At 39.1% G+C, this 25,452-nt stretch overlaps 1 long non-coding RNA gene and 1 pseudogene across 1 annotated transcript in view; both read right to left on the bottom strand.

The window, feature by feature from the left end:
* Positions 1–1,910: 1,910 nt before the first annotated feature.
* Positions 1,911–11,903, bottom strand: LOC138847831 (forkhead box protein R1 pseudogene; annotated as a pseudogene).
* LOC138847833 (uncharacterized) overlaps positions 1,911–25,452 on the bottom strand; it is a 51,077-nt gene continuing 27,535 nt past the window's right edge. Inside the window, exon 2 of the long non-coding RNA XR_011385749.1 lies at positions 1,911–4,651. This is a non-coding gene — a long non-coding RNA (uncharacterized lncRNA). The remainder of the gene's footprint in view (positions 4,652–25,452) is intronic.

Consider the following 25,452-nt stretch of genomic DNA (forward strand, 5'->3'; position numbering starts at 1 on the left):
TGACAACACACAAAAGGGATGGAAAATTGTTACCGCAACTAGCATAGTGATTGAGAGTATAAAAGTGGGGGAAATATGACCTACAGAGTAAAACTGGATCAGTGAAAAAAAAAATGGATCATAAAGAATAGGAATGAAACTAATGGAAACAATGAGTAGCGAAAAGTTTGGGAGAAAAAAGCATGGTTTGTTGAAATATATTAATGAAAGAATTACATATAAACTCCAGCAAACAATAACACATGGATAATTAAAACCAGAGTCATAGCCAAACTCAGAACAAGCAAAAACATTCCACTTTCAAACACTCAAGCTTAAAATCCCCATAAATATTACATCATTCTTATTATTCAAAGTTTCATGACATTTCAATACAAATTAACATTTTCCAGTCTAAGATGTGAACTTTTCATATATTTCTGAGATTAGGATGTGCTAGCAAATGATGGCATGCCATCATTGAAAGGCTTTTGATTTTTTTGTGTTTAAAAGAAGATATATTTTACTATGGTTAACATGAAATCAATAAAACAGCTATCCCTGAAGCATACTGATCTTTTAGTTTAAAAATATTTGCATTTTTCAGTTAATGCCAACTCTGATATTTCTTTCAACCAAGATATAGGAAGATGATCAGCTACTGCAAGAACATGACAAACCAAATTTACCTTTTGAAATCCTTAAAAGAAAGTCTGTCTGCTTCTCCTTGGGCTCCTGCAGCTTTTCCATAAGAAAACCATTCTGTAATATGTTGATGGTCATGAGGCACATTACACCCTGGGTGGTGAGGGGCCCCCAGAAGGGGGTGATCCCTAGCTTGAGAAGTGAAGAGAGCAACCCGCACCTCTGCTTGGGGCAGGGAAAAGGAAAATAGGACAACACGCATGAGTGTGAATGCTTTCTCCTTGAGTCCTTGGCTGATGGAGGGAAGGACACTCAAAAGCCCTGCTGCTGGCAGTGCCACACTCAGACTGGCAGCCCTCAGCCTCCAGAGCCTGGTGCACTCACCACCATTATCAGCCTGGAAGAGGGGCCAGGAGCTCTGGTTCTGGAACTCTCACCAGGTATTGCAGAGCTCTCTGACCAGTGGCTCCTTCAGCTGCCCCGTGGCCGTGTCCAGCTCATAACCAGCAGGATGCAGCACCACTGCTTCTTCCCCGCCTCTCATGTAGTCACGGCACCCAGGGGCTGCCTGCCCAGTTCCACTGTAGCATGGGCAGCTTGGGCAGCGTGGTCAGCAGCACTCAGAGGTTCCTCTCCTTGCCCTCTACCCAGCTCCAGGGCTTGAGTCAGAGGGCATTTGTGCCTCTGGTCAGGTTTGTGGTTTCTGGCCACTGCCTGTGGATCTTGGCAGCAAAGCCATGATTAGAGGTGGATCTGCAAAGTGGCTCTGAGATTTTCATATTCTGGGTGGTACTGGGTGCACAGAGGCCCTCTCCTCTTGGCCACATCAAAGTGAAGCCCAATGCAGGGTTGGGCTTCAGTGGTGCATTGGCTTTGGGAGGTGGGTTGGCCTGGGGAACACAGGACACGCCCTGGACTGTCAGCCACCTTGTGGGCCAGCCACCTCAGAGGCTGGAGCTGAGGCACCAAGGTCAGCAGTGTGGTCCAGGCTCTGAGATTAGATCCAACAACTCTCAGGTCTGCCATGGTATCTGGGCCTCCCAGCAGGTCCCTGCAGCTGGGGGATGCCTCATCTTGCCAGACCCTGCCTACAGATTTTCCTATGTGCCAAAGTCTGTGTTGCAAGACAGGGTCCTGGTGTCTCCCTGCTCCATGCCTGGCCATTTTCTTGAATGGATTTACTGATGTGTACATGGCTCTTTAATTTTCTGGTTTTGTGTTGATCTGAAACCATGTGCTATGGAATTACAGGGATTTATTATACTTACCCAGAGTAACTGAAATGCAGATTGTAAAAATTCACCCAAATATTTATTTTAAACACACAATTCAAGATTTTAGATGGTTTCCTTTTTAGATATTTAAGAACAATTTTGGTAGCAACTTTGTTTTGACAAAAATACACTTTGAAATTTCCATCCCGCACAAATTGATATAGTATAAAATGGGTGTTGTGGCTGATGTTCTCATTTGTTTGCTGCTGACATTGTAAGTTCATGAAAACTGAGCATTTCAAGTGGTAAAACCCACTGGATTCTGTAAGAGATGGAACTCACTTGTGCTTTTCATTCCTTTCCAGCAGATGTCTCCCAGACTTGTTTCCATTACAGAAAAGATTCCTTTCATGCTTCATTTTATGTTTGCAGGTGAGAATTCAGCTTTTGCTTTACAAATACATCGCTCCTGGTAAGGGCCAATAAAGGAAGGAATGGATAAATACTGAGATCCCTTTCCATGCCAGCTTAGTAAAATAGAAATAAACAGAAAATCAATGTCAGTTAAGAAATTTTTTCCCAATGCAATGAGGTTTTTATATATATTACATAAATATACTTATATGCATATATATGGTATATTTTATTTATACACATATATTTACACACATAAATTTATATACATGAATTATATTTTATATATGTATATACATATTATATATAATAAGAGAACAAGCAGTTGGCCAAAGCAAATACAGTGCTGATCTCAAGTGATGGGTTCAGAGTGCTAACTTGTGCTTTATATCTCAACATATCAACTGTACTCTTTTGTATGCATCAAATGTTACATAAGAATGTAAAATTAAAGCAACAAGAAAACAGTTAGTTTATGTGTTTGGTGTTTACAAAACAGGAGTAACTATAAGAGAAGTAAGCATTAGTAATATGGAGAAGTACAAATTTATTATTTATGAATGGTTCAAAGAATTATAAAGCCCACTATTAATAGGATAACCACACATGTGAATTATCACTTAGCTACATGGAGTGAAATGGAAGTTACATATTTATATTAAAATACACATTCAAACACTTAATAGTCTCTCTCAAGTGCTCACCATACACTGCTTCAAAAGCAGGAGGCATGAAGCTGTACAATTTAGAATACACATAACACACATAAATATCTCAAGCATAAAAACTGTACCTAATTTGCCATAATAAATTTTCTTTCTCCAAATATTTAGGTTTCAACTCAAGAAAAGCAAATATTGAACACCAATGATTTCATACTATGAAAATATAAACAGGTTAACAACAGTTGTAAAAATCCTGAAAAATGTGGAGTTTATGGAATGAAAAATTCATTTCATAAAAAAGGTCATAGCAGTTCTATTTCATTATGGCTCTCAAGTTTTAAGAATTAAAATTTGCTACATGCAAGCTGCAAGTTAAGCCAGAACAAACATGTGAAAACATCTAAAGACATTTGTAGTTTGTACTATGAAGTTCACAATTTAAAGAGGTTTAAATTGTTAAAAATACAAACATAAAGGAGAGGTCAACTTAGTGTCATAGCAAAGCCACCATCTATGATATCTGCAATGCATATGGGTGCCAGTTTGTATCTTGGCTGCCCCAGTTCTTTTTTCTACATATTTTTAAGATTTATTTATTTTATTTATTTATTTTTTTGACAGGCAGAGTGGACAGTGAGAGAGAGAGACAGAGAGAAAGGTCTTCCTTTTGCTGTTAGTTCACCCTCCAATGGCTGCCACGGCCAGCGCACGGCAGCCAGTGCACGGCGCTGATCCGAAGCCAGGAGCCAGGTGCTTCTCCTAGTCTCCCATGGGGTGCAGGGCCCAAGGACTTGGGCCATCCTCCACTGCACTCCCTGGCCACGGCAGAGAGCTGGCCTGGAAGAGAGGCAACTGGTACAGAATCCGTGCCCCAACTGGGACTAGAACCCGGTGTGCCAGCGCCGCAAGGTGGAGGATTAGCCTAGTGAGCCGTGACACCGGCCAAGATTTATTTATTTATTTAAGAGGCAGAGTTACAGAGAGAGAGGTCTTTTGTCCACTGGTTCATTCCCCAAATGGCCACAATGGTCAGAATTGGGATGATCCCAAGCTAGGATCTAAGATCTTCCTCTGGGTCTCCCAAGTGTATGCAGGGGCCCAAGCACATGGGCCATCTTTCATTGCCTTTTCTGGTCATCAGCAGAGAACTGGATGGGAAGTGAAGCAGCCAGGAATTGAACTGGTGCCCATATGAGATGCCTGTCCTGCAGGTGGAGACATAACCTCCTATGCCATATCCCCTGCCCCCTGACTACTCCACTGCTGATTCAGCTCCTTGATAATGGCTAAGGAAAACAGTAAAAGATGATTCCAGTGATTGGGCCCCTGCCACCCATGTGGCAGCCACTCATTCTGAAGGAGATCTTGGCTCCTGGCTTCAGCCAGGCCCAGCTCTAACCAGTGCAGCCATCAGAGGAGTGAAAAAGTGGGTGGAAGCTCTCTCTCTCTGTCTCTCCCTCTCTCTCTCTGTATCTTTCAAATAAACAAATAAACTTTAATAAAAACATACAGATGACCAAAATTAATTATTAATCAGTTATCATTGTTTCATATTGATAATGATATTGGTCATAATGACCATGCTTTATTGAAAAACAATAACTGGGTTGACAAACATGAAGAAGTTTATTCTCATACACTGTTGGTAAATTAAATGGGTGCATTAGTAAGATATGCTCAAATTTGAAATATATCATCCTTTCTACCTTGTAACTATTTCCCTCGAATTTGATCCTAAAGAAAATAAGAAATATTATGCATTAATATTCACATCTATGTTAAAGCCATTTATAATGTATTATATATAACATAATGGGACAATATATGTAATATAAAAAGGCCTACATTGCTTAAAATATTTCATACATATATTACATGTGTAACTAAGAACATTAAGGATACTGCAAAATCATTAAGTTGTAGGTAGTCTAATAGCCAATCAATAAAATAATGTATAATGCATTCATTTTCAAAATGAGGATAGATCTACAGTATACTGATTATTACACCATTACCATATATTTAAAGCCTTTGGTTTGATGACACATCTTAATAAATTTAGTTAATATTTGAGATATCTATTGATGTACAAAGAAAAGCCCCATGCTACTCTGGCTTTCTGATCTGTTTGTAAAAAGTGACTAATCATGAGATTTTTGGGTTTGGCTCCCAGCACATTAATGCTCAAATGATAGACACTCAAATTATTGTGACTATTGTTGAGGGATTGTGTACAATGTTCCATACTCTGTAACATTTCTGAATGATGGATAAAACCTTTTAAAACATATCAAAGGGTCTTTGATCTTCTAAGCCTAGTTCTGGCAAACCTTTTTGTAAAGAGCCAGAAAGTAAATACCTTATGCTTTATGTACCATAATATCTCTGTTGTTGCCTAAAATATGTATAGGCTATAAGTAAATAGATGTGGTTATATTCCAACAAAAATTTATTTATAAAAACAGCGAGGAGCTGGATTTGGCCCACAGGGATTATTAATGAAGTGAATCTTCCTGTTCAGAATACCATGCATGCATGCCATTACCCATTTCAAAGACAACAATGTGTGCAACACAGCATTTTTCAAGAGGGAGTTGAAGTAAAATTTCAAAACTCTAATTACAAAATAGGTTACTTTTTACATTTTCCTCTTATTTTATAAACAATTCAAAATTTGTTATGATTAAGAACTTTTATCTTTGACTAGTATAGAATTATATGATGTGTACCAAGCCTTTGAGATTTTTCAATCTTTCTGTGGTATTAGAAGTCTAAACAAAATGATAACTAGTACACATACTACATATATGGGAATTGTCAAGAGGTCCTTTTTTTCTCTAACTTTAGAAATGTATCATTTAGTGCCTTGGTCTGCCTTTTAGTGCTACATATTCATTTCACAGTTTAAAAACTGTGAACTGTTGCAAATATAATTCATAATTATTATTTAAGGATTAGAAAACACAGATGAAGGAAAATTTGATCATGTATGACTATGTCACTCAGCAGTAATACCTTTACTCACTGCCTTAAATATCACCTCCCTTTACTCCAGTAATTTCCAATCCCAGGATCCTGTCAAAGCTTGTTCTCTCCAAGTTAACACTTATTTCTATAAAACTAGAGGTCATTTCTTCAATGTCATTTTATGTAACCTGTCAGTAGTGTTGTTCTGAACACAAAATTCTTCTCCAAAATAGCTTCCTCTTTCATTTTTCAAAATATCTTTCTGTCTAGGGAGTGATTTTATTTCCCTTGTCAAATATTAGTTGGTTGCCAATATATGAGTTCATTTCTGGGGTTTCTCTTCTGTCTCATTGGTCAACATGTCTTTTTTTGTTCCAGACCAGGCTGTTTTAATAATAACAGCCCTCTAGTATGCCTTGAAATCTGGTATTGTGATGCCTCAAGCTTCACTTTTATTTAAGATTGCTTTAAGCATTTGGGGTCTTCTATTTTTCCATATGAATTTTAGGATCATGTTTTTTATAATTGTGAAGAATGTCCTTGGTGTCTTGATTGGGATTGCTTTGGATCTATCAATTACTTGGGGTAGTATGATATTTTGATATTAATTTTTCCAATCTATGAACATGTGAGATTTTCCCAATTTTTGTGTCTTTTATTTCTTTTTTCTTTTTTTTAAGACTGTGTTTATTTATTTGGGATGTAGATTTATAAATAATGAGAGGGAGAGACAGAGAGAGGTCTTCCATCTGCTGGTTGACTCTCCAAATGGCCACAACAGCCAGAGCTGTGCTGATCTGAAGCCAGGAGCCAGAGTTTCTTCCAGGCCTCCCATATGGGTACAGGGGCCCAAGGACTTGGGCTGTCTTCTACTGCTTTTCCAGGCAATAGTAGAGAGCTGGATTGGAAGTGGAACAGCCAAGACTCGAATCAGAGCCCATCTGGGATGCCAGCACTTTGGGTTGTGGCTTTACCTGCTACACCACACTGCCAGCCCTTCTAATAGTCTTTTGGTTTCTCTATATGAAGAATTATATCAACTGCAAACAGGGATTATTTTACTTCCTCCTTATCACTTTGATTTTTTTCTTGCCTAATGTCTCTGACTAAAACTTCCAGAAGTATATTGAAAATAATGGTGAAAATGGTTGTCATTAGCTCCAGATTTAGTGGAATTTCTCCCAGCTTTTCCCCATTCAATATGATGCTGCCTGTGGTTTAGTCATATATTGCTTTGATTGTGTCAAGGTGTGTTTCTTCTATACCCAATTTTTAAAGATTTTTATCATGAAAGGATGTCATATTTTGTCAAATGTTTATCTGCATCTATTGAGATAATCATATGGCTTTATCTTTCATTTTGTTGATTTTAAATAACACATTTATTGATTTACATATGTAAATCTGCATCCCTGCAATAAATTCTACCTTGGGTAGATAATCTTGTTGATGTATTGCTGGACTCTATTTGATACTATTTTATTGAGAATTTTTGCATCAGGATCCACTAGGGATATTGGCGTATAGTTCTTTTTTATTGCATCTCTCTGCTTTTGTAATTAAGGTAATGCTGGTCTCAAAGAATGAGTTTGGATTGATTCTATCCCTTTCAATTGTTTTGAATAAGAGTGGGGATTGGTCCTTCCTTTAAATTTTGGTAGAATTCAGTCTCTTCAGGGCTGGCACTGTGTGTGGCATAGAAGGTTAAGCCTTCACTTGCAGTTTATGCATCCTATATGGATGCCGATTCAAGCCCCAGCTGTTTCACTTCCAATCACCTTTGTGCTAATTCACATTAGGCCCTTGCACCCATGTGGAAGAGCCAGAAGAGCCTCCAGGCTCCTGGCTTTGATCTGTCCCAGCCCTGGCAGTTGCAGCCAAACAATTTGGGGAGAGAATTAGTAGATCTCTCTCTGTCTCTCTCGCTGTGTGTATGTCTCTCTCTCTGTCTCCCTCTCTTTTTCTCTCTGCATCTCTGCCTTTTAAATAAATAAATAAGAAAGTACTTTAAAAATGAATTCAGCCTCTTCTACAATGGTATTTGGAAAGTTGGATTTTCACATGCTGAAGTTTGAAACCAGTTTGATCCAACTCACAATGGATCAAGCATCTAAACCTGATACCCAAAACATCACATTACTAGAGAAAAACATAGAGGAAAGTCTATAACACATCAGCCTAGGCAAACAATTCTAGGGTAAGATCCCAGAAGCAGATGAAATTACATCATGCAAGAAGTTGCTGTGCAAAAAATGAAATAACAAAATGAAGAGGTAATCAACAGAATGGGAGAAAATATTTGCAAAATATGCATCCAATAAAGGATTAATATCCAGAATACATAAGGAGCTCAAGAAATTTAACAACAAAACACACTCTAGTTAACAAATGGACAAATTGCATGAACAAGCATTTTTCAAAGGAAGAAATAAAAATGGCCAACAGACATGAACAAAAATTCAGGATCACTAGTCATCAGGGAAATAAAAGTAAAAATCACAAAGAGCCTACATGCTAGGGTAATTTATCCTTTTTGTTCAATTATAGATTATATTTTTTGTCATATCTAGGAAATCTTCACTTAATTTAAACTCACAAAAATCTTCTATGATTTTTTCCTGCAAGTATTATAGTTTTCATACTGCAGTTAGATATGTCATGAATTTTTTCCATTTTTGTTAGTGGAAATTTCTTTTGGAAATTAATATCATATTGTGCCAGCACAATAATTGAAAAGACTATACTTTCTCCCCTGCATTGCAATTGTGACTCTGTAGAAAACCTGTTCACTGTGTTTCAATCTTTTATGGATCTTCTTTTGTGTTCCATTTTTCTGTCACACTTTAGATTAGTATAAATTCATAATTCTTGTAGTCATCTCTCCAATTTTATTATTTTTTTCAGAGTTACTTTCCCATGAGCTGATATCAGCATGTTATTTTAAAAAATAATCAGATTGCTTGCTGGGAAGGGGATTGAGATTTTGTTGAGTCTATAAGGTAATGTTAAGATAAATCCTGATTTTTTTTGAGTAAAATGTCTCTTTCCACTTAGAAATATTTAATTTCATATGAATATTAAGTTGTTTTTGTAGATCTGTCAATATTTCATCAGATATATATTTTATATTTTAAATGAAATAGTGGTGATTCTAAAATTTTGATTACTATTGCTGGTATATAGAAATGTATTTTATTTTTCTGTATTGATTTTTTTATCTTCTAGTTTTACTAAACTCATTTGTTGCTCATTACAATTTTGGCTTATGCATCAGAATTTTTGTATAGAGCAAAGGTTGTCAGTTGTTTCCTCTCTTAAACTACTGTCTTACTAATGATAGTAAATGTTTCTGATTTGTAACAATACAATTTTTGTGACAACTTTTTTATCACTTTAGTATTAAAGCATCCATAGATAAGTAAATTAATGAGCATATCTGTGTTCCAATAAAACTTTATTACTAAAGCCTAAAGCTGGCCTACAAGTGAGAGTTTGAAGATGGAGAATTTGCACTCCTATTATGTGGTCATTGTTGTGAATAGAGATCCTCACTTCTTCCTTTCAACTTGATTGCTTTTATTTATTTTTATTGCCTCAGCATACTGACTAGAATCTTAACTACAACGCTGAATAACAGTAGTGAAAACAAATTATTATCTTGTTTCTGATATTAAAGGTAAAGTATTTTAATTTCTGTCATTAATTATGTTTTCTGGAGTTTGTTATCCATGCTCTTTCTTATGCTGATGAAGTCCTCTTGTATTTTAAGTTTCCTGAGATTTGTGAAGTCAGGAAAGATTAAGTTTGTCAAAGGCCTCTATCCACTGAGGAGTTATAGGGACTGGACACCCCTACCCAGCCATGGATAGACTAGGAAAGCTGCCTCAGGCCTTGGGAAGGGCAGAAACCAGTGACAGGAACTCAGATTCCATCTTGAGACCTACCTTTACTCTGACTGAAGTTATCCCATCTCACAGGCACTCACCTGCATGTTCAGGACATGAAACAGGATGAGGTATTTAATATTGATGGCTCACATGAGCCAAGTCCCACCTACGTTAGCCACAGAAAATTTTTTCACCAAAAAGCTCGTGTGTTCAGAACCTTAAACAAAGACCCCCTGCCTAGCAACCATATGTCACAATGTGGGCCAAAGATGTTCTGCCCTTTGGAATACAGGCCAATGGTCCAGCCAAATGTAGACCCAAGTAGAGGGTGCAGTCCTAAAACAGGAACCTCTGCATGTCCCCCACAAAAAAAAAAGCATCCCATGGATAGTGGTAAAGGCTAAAACTGAAAACTCAAAAACAGGCTCACTCCTCTGGTAATGGACTCCCAGCTTTGAGCCCCTCCTCTCTCTCAGGAGTCTGTACTCCTTTCTATGCAATAAATCCACTTGTGCTTTGCACACTCTTGGACTCAGCCCTTTATTTCTATACTGAGAGAGAGTCTTGCACCAGGGTGTCCGGCATCCCCAATAGGAGTGAAATAACAGTAACCCTGCAGTTTTTCTCTTTCATATTATTAATACCATAATAAATCTAATCATTGTGTTAGTGTTAAACAAGCCCTGCATTCCTGGAATATATCCCATTTGTTTAGTCATTTATTTAGCTTATTGATTGAATTTGATGTCCTAAATTTTTTTCTTCATATTATCCTTTATTGATCAAAACTTCCAAACAAAGGTAGCCTCTCCCTAAAACTGCCCCCCTCTGCTGCCATGGCACCTGCCCTTACCCCTGTCTCAGCTACCACAGTGCAGAGCAGAAACTGTCCCAGGGCCCTGCAGCCCTATGAGTTCGTTAAGTAGCAGCTTAACAATGTTAGCTGAACGAGTAGGTGGTGCTCCCAGGGCTGCCTGCCACAAGCCAGCATCTCCCATGATTATCTTCAAAATCCAGAAAATGAGCACTCGCTCAGGTCTGGCGAAGGGCGAGGACTCTCCTCCTCTGAGACAAGCGTGGCATCTGGGTCTGCACACCAGCAGCTGCCCCACTGCCTCGGTAGCATGCATGGGCTGCTCCCCACCCCAAGCTGGAACTGCACCTCTGCCCTTCACCCCATCTTCAGAGACCACACACACATAACCACTCAAGTCTGCTGGGGGCAACTAATAAGGCAGGGGACTCGCTTTGGGGCATCAAAGGTCAAAGAGGAAGAGCATCATATCTGGTTGGCTCATGCACTGCTGGATACTTTCCAGATGGGTGACAGCCACGGCGCAGGCCTCCTCGGCAAAGCGGTGGCGTCCCTCCTCAGTCAACTTCCAGAAGCAGGAGCGGGATGGGGTGATGGCCGCGACCTGCATACTGACCGGCACTTTCTCAAAGCTGTCTCGGAAACACAGGTTGTGGCGGATGGTGTTCTTCCAGCCTTCCGGAGCCATTCGGAAAAACGGAAAGTGTTGTCGAGTGAAACTGTAGATCTGCTGCATGTTGAGGCCACGGGGGGAACTGTTTCTTAATGCCAGGGCAATTAGGTGGAAGTAATTGAGAGGGGCCAGGGCCAGAGCCTCCCCTCCTGGCTGCTGGCTTGCTGAAGCCTCCGGCTCTGGAGGGGGGCCCTTTTGTGAGGGGACAGGAGAGCCACACAGGAGCTGTCATCCTGGTCCTCGGCCTCCTCCTCTTCCATGAGCTCCCAGCTGCTGGGGGAAGATGAAAAGTGCTTTGGTGACGGAGACTGCTCGGGGAGGAAGGCGACAGTGCGCTGGCCCCGCAGCCTCTGGGGAGCAGGCATCTTCCTGATGGCAGGGCAGCTGAAGGCGAGGGACCACGCCTGCCGGTTCCTCCTTCTCGCTAGCCCCTTGGGCTTCCAGTTTTCCCGGTGGGTACACGATGTTGGGGTTCACCCACATCCACAGGTTGGGCTCAACCTCTGGACCATCTCTGTCAGCATGGGGCTTCTTCTCCAAAGGTAACCTTGGTGGTTCGACTATTTGAAGCCTGTACCTGGCAAGGTTCTGCTCGGCCACAGGCAGGTGCGATGTGGTGAAGGCCAGAAAGGCCTTGTTCCTCATGTCCCAGTCCAGCAGTCCCGGAACCTGGCCATGGAGGCTGGCCAAGACGTCAAGCTGCTGGAGTTTGAGGTCCACCTTTAGGAGAGTGCGGCACGCCCAGCCACGCACGAGGCGAGCCGAGAGAGACTGATGTCCCAAATTTTTAACACATTTTATCTTTAGCGATATCTTAGGTTCATATTAAAATTAAGAGGAAGGTACAGAGATTTTCCAAAAATATCTGCTGCCACAGTGGCATAGTCACTCCTCTTATTAATATGAACCTGACCAGTGTAGTATAGTTGTTATGATTACATTTGATACATCATTAACACCTCAAATCCATAATTGACACTAGGATTTTGTATTGAAAACTTTATGAATTCATGCAAAGTTAGAATAATGTGTGTCCATCATTTTATTATGCAGCATTTCATTACTCTAAAATCTTATCTGCCTAGTCACCCATTTCTTCCCTCTACAATCCTGTCAACAACTAATCTTTTTACTAGATTCATAATTGTGCCATTCTGAAATGTCACATAGTGATGAGCATGTATAATTGTTCGTGTCAACTTCTTTTACTTGGTAATACACCAAAGATTCCTCTGTGTGTTTTCATGATTTGTTAGCTCATTTCCTTTTAGCAACAAACTATTTTTGTATGATACAACACAGTTCATTCATACATTCACCCATATGAGAATATCTTGATTATTTCAAAATTTGGTTGGATTTTTACATTATTGCTCATGAGGAAAGTTGATTTTTTCAATCACTGTGTTTGTTTTTCAGGATAATATTTTCATTATAGGATTAGTTCAGATGTATTCCTCCTCATCTTTTGAAAAGCATGTAGAATTATATTTTTTATTTCCTTCTAAAACACTTGGAAGAATGCATCAGTGTAGGTATCTGGGCCAGGTGATGCTTTCTAGGAAGATTTGTAACTCTGACTGTATTTTGCTTTATAGATATTAGTTAATACAGGTGGTGAATTTCTTCTTGACTGAGTTTATCTTTCAAGGAACTTGTCTATTTTATTTATGTTAGCATGATTCTTCATGAAAATCTGTATTAATATCTCAAGAATTTGTACTAATATCACATTATTTCATCATTAATAATTTGTGCATTTTCACTTTTTCTTGATCAACCTGAGTGGATAGATGTTTATCACCTTCACTATTTCCACACATGGTTTTGTTACAGTGGCTTTTCCCATTTTTTCCTCAGTTTTACTGAAGTTTTTCTTCTGTCACAATGAAGTTGGTCATGAAAGCAGGCTGGTGTGCAGGTGTTGAGAGAGACAAGCACATTTAGGTTGCTTGGCTCAGGGTCAGTGGTGCGGCTTTTTGACCTTCATGACCTCGAGGCCATGCTCGCTGCCATGTCCTGCACCGTGCAGTGCTGTGGGTCATGCTTGGTGCTGAGATTAATTCTAGGCAGCCAAGGGGTGAGCTGAGTTATGCATGAGGCTGAGGCCTCACAGCCAGCAAGGTTCAGGAGGCGATCACACGTGGGCAATCTTCTGATAGCAACAAGAAGTACACCAGAGGTGTACTCGCTGGCCTTGGTGGACATGGTCTTTCAGGGAGCCACCTGGACCTCACAGCCACAGGTCCCTTTACCCAGGAGTGACTCCAGCCCCAGGCTCCACCTCTTTCCCTGTGGGGCTGGCTTTGTTCTTCTCAGTGGTACTGGTGACCCTGTTCCTGGAACAGAGCTCGGGGAGCTGTGCCAGGGTTGAGGTGGTTAAGGCCAGAGGTGCCTTGGGGTCCCTGTGGGAGGTGTTGCAACTCCTGGGGCTAAAGTTTACTGATTGTATCTTGGTTGCTGTAGTTGATTGGGATGGCTCTAGGAAGTTATCATAGCCTTTGCAGCTTATAAACCAAAGAAATCACCACAGATCTTAAAGTAAGAGTCTCAGGATGCAGCCCTGACAGGGTTGAGGGCCTCTTGGGTGCCTGCTTCCTGGTTCCTAGATGGCTTTTCCCAGAATCCTCAAGTGGATAAAGGGTAAAGATTCTCACTGTGTCTGTTTTATAAGCCTCTGATCCTGCCTGAGCACCTTACAGCTTTATCAGGCAATAACACCATCCATGATTATGTTTTGGCATTTAAATGGTATGTTCAGATCACAGCAGATACTTGTTTTCACTCTCTACTTGGTGCTGAGACTTTAAGTTGCTCCTCTTTTTCTAGTGTCTTTAGTTGGAAATCAAGTTCATTGATTTCAGACTAATATCACGGGCTTCAAAATTTTTCATTGTGTTTTTTCTTTAAAAAAGCTTCTGAACCCCTTTCTACAGACATTTAACACTAAAACTTTTCATTAATGTGCCCTGATAGCTACATTAAACAAGTTCTCTTATGTTGTATTCAATTCAGTTAAATACTTTCTGTCTACTTGCTCTTGGACTCAGGTTTATTGCAATGTGTGCTACTTACTTTCCAAGTATTTGAATATTTTCCTGATTCCTGTTTGTGTTATTTCTTTCTGATTTGACTGGTTTGTATTCATAGAGCAAAACATATCATTTGATTTTATCCTTTTATTAGTGTATGTTTTATGCTCTGTGACATCCACTTTGGTAAGTGTTCTATGGTTACTTGAGAGTAGTGTTTTGAATTGGATATTCTTACTGCATTTCTTCTTGTTCTGTCATTTGCTGAATGAGAAGTACTAGAATCTCAAATGATATTTCTAATTTTTTAAACTATCTTACTTTATAGCATGCATTTGACTTTATTAGATGCATAAATATTTAGAATTATTATATCTTCTTCAGCATTTAAATGGTATGTTCAGATCACAGCAGATACTTATTTTCACTCTCTACTTGGTGCTGAGACTTTAAGTCGCTCCTCTTTTTCTAGTGTCTTTAGTTGGAAATAATTTTGAAATAAATTTTTAATTGCTTATGGGAGTATGGCTATGAAATTAACCTTGGTAAGGCTCATGTTCTTCACTTTTCAGTTTTTAAGTGTTAGTGTGGTACTTACATATTATTGTAGTTCAGCTTATCTGAAATCAAACTGGTGTAATTTCATAGTTTATTATTCGATTCTGCCTTATTTAGATTAATAAATTATTTTATGATTTAGTTTATATCTAATTCAGAAGGAATTATTAACTACAACTCTTTGTTTTGCTATGATACAGCTGTTTTACCTATGATAGTATATGATTTTAATTCATTAGAGTCCATCTGGAAGTAACTATACTACATTATATGTGATACAATAAAAACATAATATACTTTAAGTCTAGGAAAAGTTGCCATTTTTTCCTTCAGAACTTTCCTATGTCTCCATTTGGCAGGCTATCTGTATTCACTTGAAGTTTTATCAAAGATCGTCACAGTCTCAAACTTATGCATTTTTGTGATATATAATTTACATTAATGCCTATCCAGTACAGTGACGATTTCTGACACTGTAATTATCTTTATGAGTGTTAAGTTAGTTTTAAAAAAATATCTTCCACACTTCTACTTATCATTTTTGAGATTTACTTTTTGATCAGTTAAGCACCTTAAATACAGTTTGATCTTTTCTAGTCTTGCTTTCATGATTTGTTGGGTGGAGCAGAACCACGCTCAGCCTATGTCTAAATTCCTAGTCCTAAGGAAAAACCTTTTCTCATTACTCTAATCATTGTCCCATGACTTGGGAGTTTTTCAGTCTGGCTGCTGAGAATGGATGTTTAATCTCAGCTCTCTATGGGCACAAGGAAGAATTTCCTCTAATCTTTATAGATGTCACACCCACAGTCTTCATTTTTTTTTCTAGTGGGCATGCACTGTTTATGACTCCACTAAACATCAAACAAGGCCATCCAAATGTCTCCAGTGTTCGTTCTCATTACTCTGTTCCTCTCCAGATTTCCCTATGATAGCTCACTGACATGATGTTCCAGAATACCCAGCTTTATCACATCAATACAGAGAGTCTGTACACTCCACCTCAGTTCCCTCTCCCTGTGACAGGGCATGGAATCTCTCTGTTAGGAGCTGCAGAATTTGAGAGTTTATTTTTCTTTTATCTTTCATATATTGTGTTCTTTGCCTCAGGCCCTTTATTATGAAAATCGGTGATAAATGCTGGTTTTCTCTTTAGTGTCTGATTGTCTCATGTAAGGAGTTAAAGAACAATTTTTACTTCATCTTGGCTACAAGTAAATTTCAGCTGAGCTTCAGCATGTGGTATACACTGGTTGGAATATTCTTCATTTTTTTCTTAACTGCTATGTTTTAATCCTTTATGTCTCAGTCTACTCATGTTATCTTCAGGAAAATGTTCCCTTGACCCAGTGTGGATTGAATTTTATTATGTGATCATTAAATTGTTATCTTACTAAATCCATCTAAATTCAGAGTTGTAATTATATTTTAATTTCCTCTCCACTAGACTCTAATCCAAATAATAACAGAAAATTTGTTTTATTTGCAGAGCCTAGTACAATAATGTCTTACACAGTGTGGGTTTTCAATATGTATTTGTACACTGCATGAATTTGTGGGAAAAAGAACACATGTTTATATAAACATATTCATACATATTTCTCTCATTTTATTCTTCATATTATTTCAGAATATTGAAAATCCAGGCTGCATTTTTTCATATGCAATATTATAATAACTTTCTTAAAAATTGCTATAGAGTGCTTACTGTGAAAATTAAATTTATTAAAAATTAGAGAAATACAAAAATCTCTACATTAAGATAAATGAAATTACTTAGGCCATCAAGAGTTAGGTGGGATCAAAAATGCTATATTTTGAGGTATTATCTCTTTGCATTTCCTAAAATATCCTGAAACAGAGTGACAAAAATGTAGACACACACACACACAGAGAGAGAGAGAGAGACAGAGAGGGAGAGAGAGGGAGAGAGAGAGCACTCATCCACTGATAAACTCCCCTAAATACCTGATGCCTGCAAAATGTTGGGGGCAGAACAAGAATCAACAAAAATAATTGGGAGCTCAATCTATGTTTCCCACATGATGGCAGGAACTCAATTACTTGAGCCATAACTAGTATATCCCAGGTCTTTATTGATAGAAAGTTGGAGTCAGGAGACAGAGCCAGGAATTCAACACATTTTCTTCAAATTTGAACATGAACATTTTAACTACAGGTCAAATGCTCACCCTTGATGTATTCACTTTATATTAAAAGTACTTAAATTTTTATCACTAATATGCATTTTGGTAATTTACAGAGGAGAAAATGTTGTGTTCAGGGATGTGAAATTCTTAAATTGTGACTACAGTGAGTAAAACTGTCATTTGATAAGAACCATAATAAAGTGACTATGTATATATATTATATATAGTACTGTATATATTTTTTATTTTTTGACAGGCAGAGTGGACAGTGAGAGAGAGAGACAGAGTGAAAGGTCTTCCTTTGCCATTGGTTCACCCTCCAATGGCCACCGCGGCCAGCGCACTGCACTGATTTGATGGCAGGAGCCAGGTACTTATCCTGGTCTCCCATGGGGTGCAGGGCCCAAGCACTTGGGCCATCCTCCACTGCACTCCCTGGCCACAGCAGAGAGCTGGCCTGGAAGAAGGGCAACTGGGACAGAATCTGGCACCCTGACTGGATTTAGAACCTGGTGTGCCGGTGCCACAAGGCAGAGGATTAGCCTAGTGAGCCGTGGTGCCAGCCAGTACTGTATATTATGTACACATATATAATGGATTTTAGAGAAAAGTAGTCCATTTCAGTTACACAATAATGAAAAATTTAACAATTTTCAAATAAACATAAATGAATTTCATGCCAATTCCAATGATAATGATAAAGTAAATGTACTATATCTAGAGTTATATTTTTGAAATTCAAAATTAAACAATTTTAAAATCACCTGGAGCTCCAAAAATGGCAAAAATATATCACCTGAAAAGGGAATTGAATATGGTGGCAAAAGAGTGTTCTGAGAACCTATGAACAGGAAAGTTGCCAGGAGTTCATAAAATTTATGATGAAGTTGATTATGTAACAGTGAAAAAGCAAATCAAGGTAATGTGATGCTCATAGTATGATGATCAGCCTATAGGAGAATACTGATAATGTATATAGGTGATAGTAGTAAATGAAAATAAGTTAAAAGGAATGCACACATTATGATATAAATTATAGTATTTTACTATAAGTAGTATTCAGCATTATAATATAGGAGCCATAGTAGGGTTTCCATCAGATATAAAGGAACTTATTCAGCAATAGTCCAATCATTACAACTGAAAAAATAAGATGTAAAAGTAAATGTTGGGTCAGCACTATGGTGCACTAGATTAGTCCATTGCCTGCAGTGCCAACATCCATATGGGCACTAGTTCTAGTTCTGGCTGCTCCTCTTCAAGCCCATCTCTCTGCTATGGCCTGAAAAAGCAGTAGAAGATGGCCCAAGCACTTGTGCTCCTGTACCTGTGTGGGAGACCTAGAAGAAGCTCCTGGCTCCTGGTTTCAGGTTGACCTCGCTCCAGCCATTGTTCTTAGCAAGAGATGATTAATTTTAGAAAGGGCAATGGTGACAAAGTTATTGTAGGGGCCACATGTACAAAGGCCTGTGGTTGGGAGGAAGTCAAAAGAAGACTTAGAATTTTTTTTAACAAATAGTTATTTATTTATTTGAACAGCAGAGTTACAGAGAGGCAGAGGCAGAGAGACAGAGAGAGTTCTTCCATCTGCTGGTTCTCTCCCCCAGATGGCCAGAATCCAGGACCTTCTTCAAAGTCTTCCACACAGGCACAGGACCGCTAGGACTTGGCCCATCCTCTACTACTTTGACAGCCTGTAGCAGAGAGCTGGATCAGAAGTGGAGGAGCTGACACTCAAACTGGCACCCACATGGGATGCTGGCACTGCAGGTGGCAGCTCTACCTGCCATGCTGTTGTGCCAGCCCCAAAGACCTAGGATCTTGAGTGAGTAAAGAAGACCAGCAGTAGTCAGCGTGGGAAGTGACCAAAGTGCCAGGGATGCCAGCATCTCTGCCAGGATGCCTGCCCAATCCTCTTGTCAGGGCAGCAGGACACCTAGAGCATTGGAAGATTTTGCAAGGACAGAGGTGGCACTCTCACCACAGACAACTGCAAGGTAGAACCGCAGCTCTGCAGCCCAGAGGGTCTTGGAGCACATGCCGGCAGAGCTGTGCTTTTGACATCTGCAATAACAAGAAACGTACAAAGACAGAGTGCCTGGGGTCCAATGGCTGACACCAGGAAAAAATCAAGCAGGACACCTTCAGAACACACCAGAAACACCATGTCTATTATGGGCTCCCAGAGCTATTAAAAGAATTGAATACAGAGCCAGAGAAATACTGCTTTGTGACTGTTCTACCCATTAACTGGAGCTCTCTGGAAACACAGGTGCATCCAGCCTCAACAACCCTGTTGAAAAGCTACACATACTCCCATCTTCTAACACAACTGGTTTGTTTGCCAAGAACAGGACCTGTTTGGGTCCTGGTCCAAGTGAGAAAGGCTCTCAGTGTTTCCCTGATTTTTGCCCCATGCGTTAACTAGGAATCACTCTAAACTCTGGGCCCACTCATGTGCCTCTTTACCATCTGGCTCCTGCATTCCTTCCACTATTCAGGGCAGGAGTTTTTATATGCAGCATGGTGGTCACTAGAATTGCTGGCCACAGTTTTCTATCTTTCATTTATTCCAGATATGTGGGATACTTTCTGATCTCTGTATGGAGGTGGGACACTGTGAAACCTGCTCTGACCAATAAGTTTTAAGTGGGAATGTTATGTGACAGGAGGGAAAAAAGGAAACACACTGTCCCATAACTTATGGGATTCAGCCCAAACTTTCCTGAATAGGAAGTCCAAGGCAATGAGAGTCTGCATAAAAAAGAAAGACTTCGAATAGACAACTGAGCATTACCACTATAGGAAGGAGCAAAAAGAACAGTCAACAAATTTAGCAAACAATTAACAGCAAGGATTAGAAAATGATAAAAGAAACATGAAAAACAATAGAAAGAAAAGATTGACATAACTAAATGCTTTTTAAAACATTTATCTAAAATGCAGATATGTGTATATATATGTGTGTGTATATATGTATATGTATATGTATATGTATATGTATATGGGGAGGGACAGAACAGATACAGAAATATCATCCAACTATGATTTATTCCCTTAATGTCCATAAATACTAGGGCTGAGCCAGGCCAAAAGCAGGAGTGAGAAACTCATCCAGGCCTTCCATGTGGATGGTAGGTGTCCAATTGATCCATCACCTGCTGTTTCCCATTGTGCAATTAGCAGGAAGATGGAATCAGGAATACACCCAGGACTCAAATCCAAACTTACTCCAATATAGGATGAAGGCAGCTTTTTATTTTTTATTTTATATATTTATACATATATATACTTGTTGACAGGTAGAGTTATAGGCAGTGAGAGAGAGACAGAGAGAAAAGTCTCCCTTCCATTGGTTCACTCCCCAAATGGCCACTATGCCCGGCACTGCACCAATCTGAAGCCAGAAGCCAGGTGCTTCTTCCTGGTCTCCCATGCAGGTATAGGGGCCCAAGCACTTGGGCCATCCTTCACTGCCTTCCTGGGCCACAGCAGAGAGCTGGACTGGAAGAGGAGGAACCAGGACTAGAACCCAGCACCCATATGAGATGCTGGCACAGCGGGCAGAGGATTAACCAGGTGAACCACATCGCCGGCCCCTGAAGGCATCTTAAATGGCATCCTAATTGCTAACCAAAGTACCTGATCCAAAGTTTTTCTTTCAAAAAGATAATTAATGAAACCTTATCCAGAATAACAAAGAAAAGAAGTGTGAAGACCAAAAAATATTCATAAGTAAGAAGGGTGACATTACAACTGATGCCACAGGAATACAAAAGATTATAAGAGAATGCTATGACTCTGGCCTCAGAATCAGCCCTAAAGGCACTCGGATCTGGCTGAAAAGCCCATGAGAGTATTTCAGGCATGGAAAGCCAAGACACTCTGGCAAAAAGATCTCTGTGAGTGAGATCCCAGTGGAAAGAACAGGTCTTCAAAGAGGGAGGTGCCTTTCTCTGAAGGGAGGAGAGAACCTCCACTTTGACTATGACCTTGTCTAAACAAGATAAGAGTCGGAGAACTCAAGGGGCTTCCATAGCCTTGGAAACTCATGACTGGTGCATAGGGAGATTACTGATGCCATAAACAGGAGTGTCAATTTGTAAAGTCAACAACAGGAGTCACTGTGCACTTACTCCTCATGTAGGATCTCTGTCCTTAATGTGCTGTACACTGAGGCTTAATGCTATAATGAGTACTCAAACAGTATATTTCACTTTGTGTTTCTATGGGGGTGCAAACGATTGAAATCTTTACTTAATGTACACTAAACTGATCTTCTGTAAAAAAAAAAGAAGAAGAAATTATCAATTCCCAACTTGACTCTCACTGGGATTAAACATGACAATAGGTCTGATCTGATTTCATCATCATTTAAAAAAAATCATCTATTATTTTTCACTTTATGTTTCTGTGTGGGAACAAACTGTTGAAATCCTTACTTAAGGTATACTAAGCTGATCTTCTGTATATTAAGAGAATCGAAAATGAATCTTGATGTGAATGGAAGGGGAGAGGGAGTGGGAAAGGGGAGGGTTGTGGGTGGGAGGGACGGTATGGGGGGGAAAGCCATTGTAACCCATGAGTCGTACTTTGGAAATTTATATTCCTTAAATAAAAGATAAAAAAAAAACACTAAGAGGAAAAAAAAAAAAAGAGAATGCTATGGATGAACATGCACAGACAAATCTGATAATCCAGAGGAAATGGATGAATCCCTAGGAATATGCAAACTAACAAAACTGAGCTAGTTAGAAATAGAAAATATCAACAGACACTAACCAGCAAAGACATTAAACAAATAATAAAATAGATCCAATTAAAGTAAATCTAAAACCTGTACACTTACCTACTGGATTCTACAAACTACATAAATAAGAAATTATAACAATTCTATAATTCTTCTGTGAGACAAAGAGGAGAAAACACTCCAAAGCTCATTTTATGAGACCAGCTATTCTGATTCAAAACCCAAGTTACAGGCTGATATTGTCATGTAGCAAGTTAAGCCCCCACTTGCTGTGCTGATATTCATAAGAGAAGAAAGCTACAGGCCAGCATCCTTGACAGATACAGAGGGAACATTCTGGACAACGTCTGAACAAACCAAATTCAACAGCACATTGAAAAAGATGCTCAAGCCAGATTTCCAGAAATGCAAGGATAACTCACCATGTGTAAATCAATTAACATAAAGTTAGCATAATAAAGACAAAACACATGATTACCTCAAAAAGGCAAAAAAAGATATATTTAGCAGAATTAGTTTTTCTCATAAGAACTTTAAAAAAATTAGCTACAGAAGTACCTTAACAGGTTCCACTAGCTCCACCTTCCCTGCTCTCTGGACATTCATTCTCCCATACTCACCATTTCTTGGTTTCCTCTTCACAGAGAGAGAGACACTGTGCCACCCCAGACTGCTCTGTGCAACTGAGCCTGGTTACACCTGTTACATGAAGATCCCCCATGGTTACATAATATGCCCCCACCCCTTCACACCTGATTGGACAGTTTGAAAACCCAATGGCCATGTATGACATCACAAATGCTGTAGCCAATCAGCAACCACCCTAGCAAGGTAGTGGGGGCAGTCATTAGGAGTTATGCCAGGTTGGAGGAGTGAGCCACCAGCCCTCAAGTCTGAAGCTGGCTCAGACCTGAAGCTGATGTAGGGGACTCAACAGTTCCATGTTCTGGCATGTATCTTGTGATGTAGAGCTTGCAATGGACTTGCAATAATCCTGCTTTGGTCGAGTTACAATGTACTAGCCATGAACACTTATTATTTTTTAATTGGTGCGTATATATTGTCATTTTAGCAATTGCTTAAGCATGAAGTAGGTTGTTCAGCTTTAACAGATACTGTTCACAGATTCCTAAATAAGTTTCACCAATTTACTGTGCTACCGGCAGCACTGCATTGTTCCAGTTGCTTCATCCCTACAATACTTCTAATATTTTCATCATTATAGTGGTATCTTTTTGTTTCCATATTTGCTTTATTCTTCATTCAATGTAATAACACAGAAGTTTGTACAAGCAACTATTAAAATGTTAATACTACTTTAAAAGAACAGGTCTTCAAAGAAGGAGGTACCTTTCTCTGAAGGGAGGAGAGAACCTCCACTTTGAATATGACCTTGTCTAAACAAGATAAGAGTCGGAGAACTCAAGGGGCTTCCATAGCCTTGGAAACTCATGACTGGTGCATAGGGAGATTACTGATGCCATAAACAGGAGTGTCAATTTGTAAAGTCAACAACAGGAGTCACTGTGCACTTACTCCTCATGTAGGATCTCTGTCCTTAATGTGCTGTACATTGAGGCTTAATGCTATAATGAGTACTCAAACAGTATATTTCGCTTTGTGTTTCTATGGGGGTGCAAACTGTTGAAATCTTTACTTAATGTATACTAAACTGATCTTCTGTAAAAAAAAAAAAAAAGAAGAAGAAATTATCAATTCCCAACTTGACTCTCACTGGGATTAAACATGACAATAGGTCTGATCTGATTTCATCATCATTTAAAAAAAATCATCTATTATTTTTCACTTTATGTTTGTGTGGGAGCAAACTGTTGAAGTCTTTACTTAATGTATGCTAAACTGATCTTCTGTATATAAAGAGAATCGAAAATGAATCCTCATGTGAATGGAAGGGGAGAGGGAGTGGGAAAGGGGAGGGATGCGGGTGGGAGAGACGATATGGGGGGAAGCCATTGTAATCCATAAGCCGTACTTTGGAAATTTATATTCATTAAATAAAAGTTAAAAAATTTTAATACCACTTTAATTTTTTTCACTTAAAAATATAAACTAGAGATTACTGCATAATAGTGTAAATGTTCCTTGCTTTTTAACAGTATATTTGAATTAACAGAAACTCCAAATTTAATGAAATTCAGCTAATCATTACTTTTCTAACTTAGCAATCTTTATTTTTTATTTTTTAACATTTATTTAGTAAATACAAATTTCCAAAGTACAGTTTATGGATTACAATGGCTTTTCCCCCCAATAACTTCCCTCCCATCTCCCACTCCCTCTCCCATTCCATTCACATCAAGATTCATTTTCAATTCCCATTCCATTCACATCAAGATTCATTTTCAATTATCTTTATATACAGAAGATCAATTTAGTATATATTAAGTAAAGATTTCATCAGTTTGCACCACACAGAACATAAAGTGTAAAATACTGTTTCAGTACTAGTTATAGCATTAATTCACATTGGACAACACATTAAGGACAGAGATCCTACATGAGGAGTAAGTGCACAGTGACTCCTGTTGTTGACTTAACAAATTGACACTCTTGTTTATGGTGTCAGTATACACCCTAGGCTCTAGTCATGAGTTGCCAAGGCTATGAAAGCCTTTTGAGTTCGCCGACTTTGATCTTATTCCGACAGGGTCATGGTCAAAGTGGAAGTTCTCTCCTCCCTTCAGAGAAAGGTACCTCCTTCTTTGATGGCCCATTCTTTCTACTGGGATCTCACTCACAGAGATCTTTCATTTAGTTTTTTTTTTTCTTTTTTTTTTTTTCAGAGTGTCTTGGCTTTCCATGCCTAAAATACTCTCATGGGCTTTTCAGCCAGATCCGAATGCCTTCAGGGCTGATTCTGAGGCCAAAGTGCTGTTTAGGGCATCTGCCATTCTATGAGTCTGCTATGTATCCCACTTCCCATGTTGGATCATTCTCTATCAATTAGTATTAGCAGACACTAGTCTTGTTTATGTGATCCCTTTGACTCTTAGACCTATCAGTATGATCAATTGTGAACTGAAATTGATCACTTGGACTAGTGAGATGGCATTGGTACATGCCACCTTGATGGGATTGTATTGGAATACCTTGGCACATTTCTAACTCCACCGTTTGGAGCAAGTCAGCTTGAGCATGTCCCAAATTGTACATCTCCTCCCTCTCTTATTCCCCCTCTTATATTTAACAGGGATCACTTTTCAGTTAAATTTAAACACCTAAGAATAGTTGTGTGTTAATTACAGAGTTCAACCAATAGTATTAAGTAGAACAAAAAATACTAATACTACAATATATATTTTTCTACAAACTTTCTAATAATCACAATAGCCTTGGGATACGTTTGCTTAAAACTTTCACATCCTTAACTACTTAAAAATTCATAATAACTAGGACCAGCATCCTAGTGTAACTGGAAAAGCCACAGCTTGCAACACTGGAATCCCATATGGTCATCGGTTCAAGTCCCACCTGTTCCACGCCCTATGCAGCTCCCTATTGGTGGCCCTGGAAAAGCAGTAGAAGATGGTCTAAGGGTATGGACTCCTGCCACCAATGTGGGAGATCCAGATGAAACTCCTGGCTTCATCCCAGCCCATCCCTGGCCACTGCTGCCATTTGCAAAGTGAATCAGCAAATAGAAGATCTCTCACTCTCTCTCTTCTTTTTCTGTTTCTGCCTCT

Source organism: Oryctolagus cuniculus (assembly GCF_964237555.1).
Source record: "Oryctolagus cuniculus chromosome 17 unlocalized genomic scaffold, mOryCun1.1 SUPER_17_unloc_1, whole genome shotgun sequence".
Taxonomy (NCBI): domain Eukaryota; kingdom Metazoa; phylum Chordata; class Mammalia; order Lagomorpha; family Leporidae; genus Oryctolagus; species Oryctolagus cuniculus.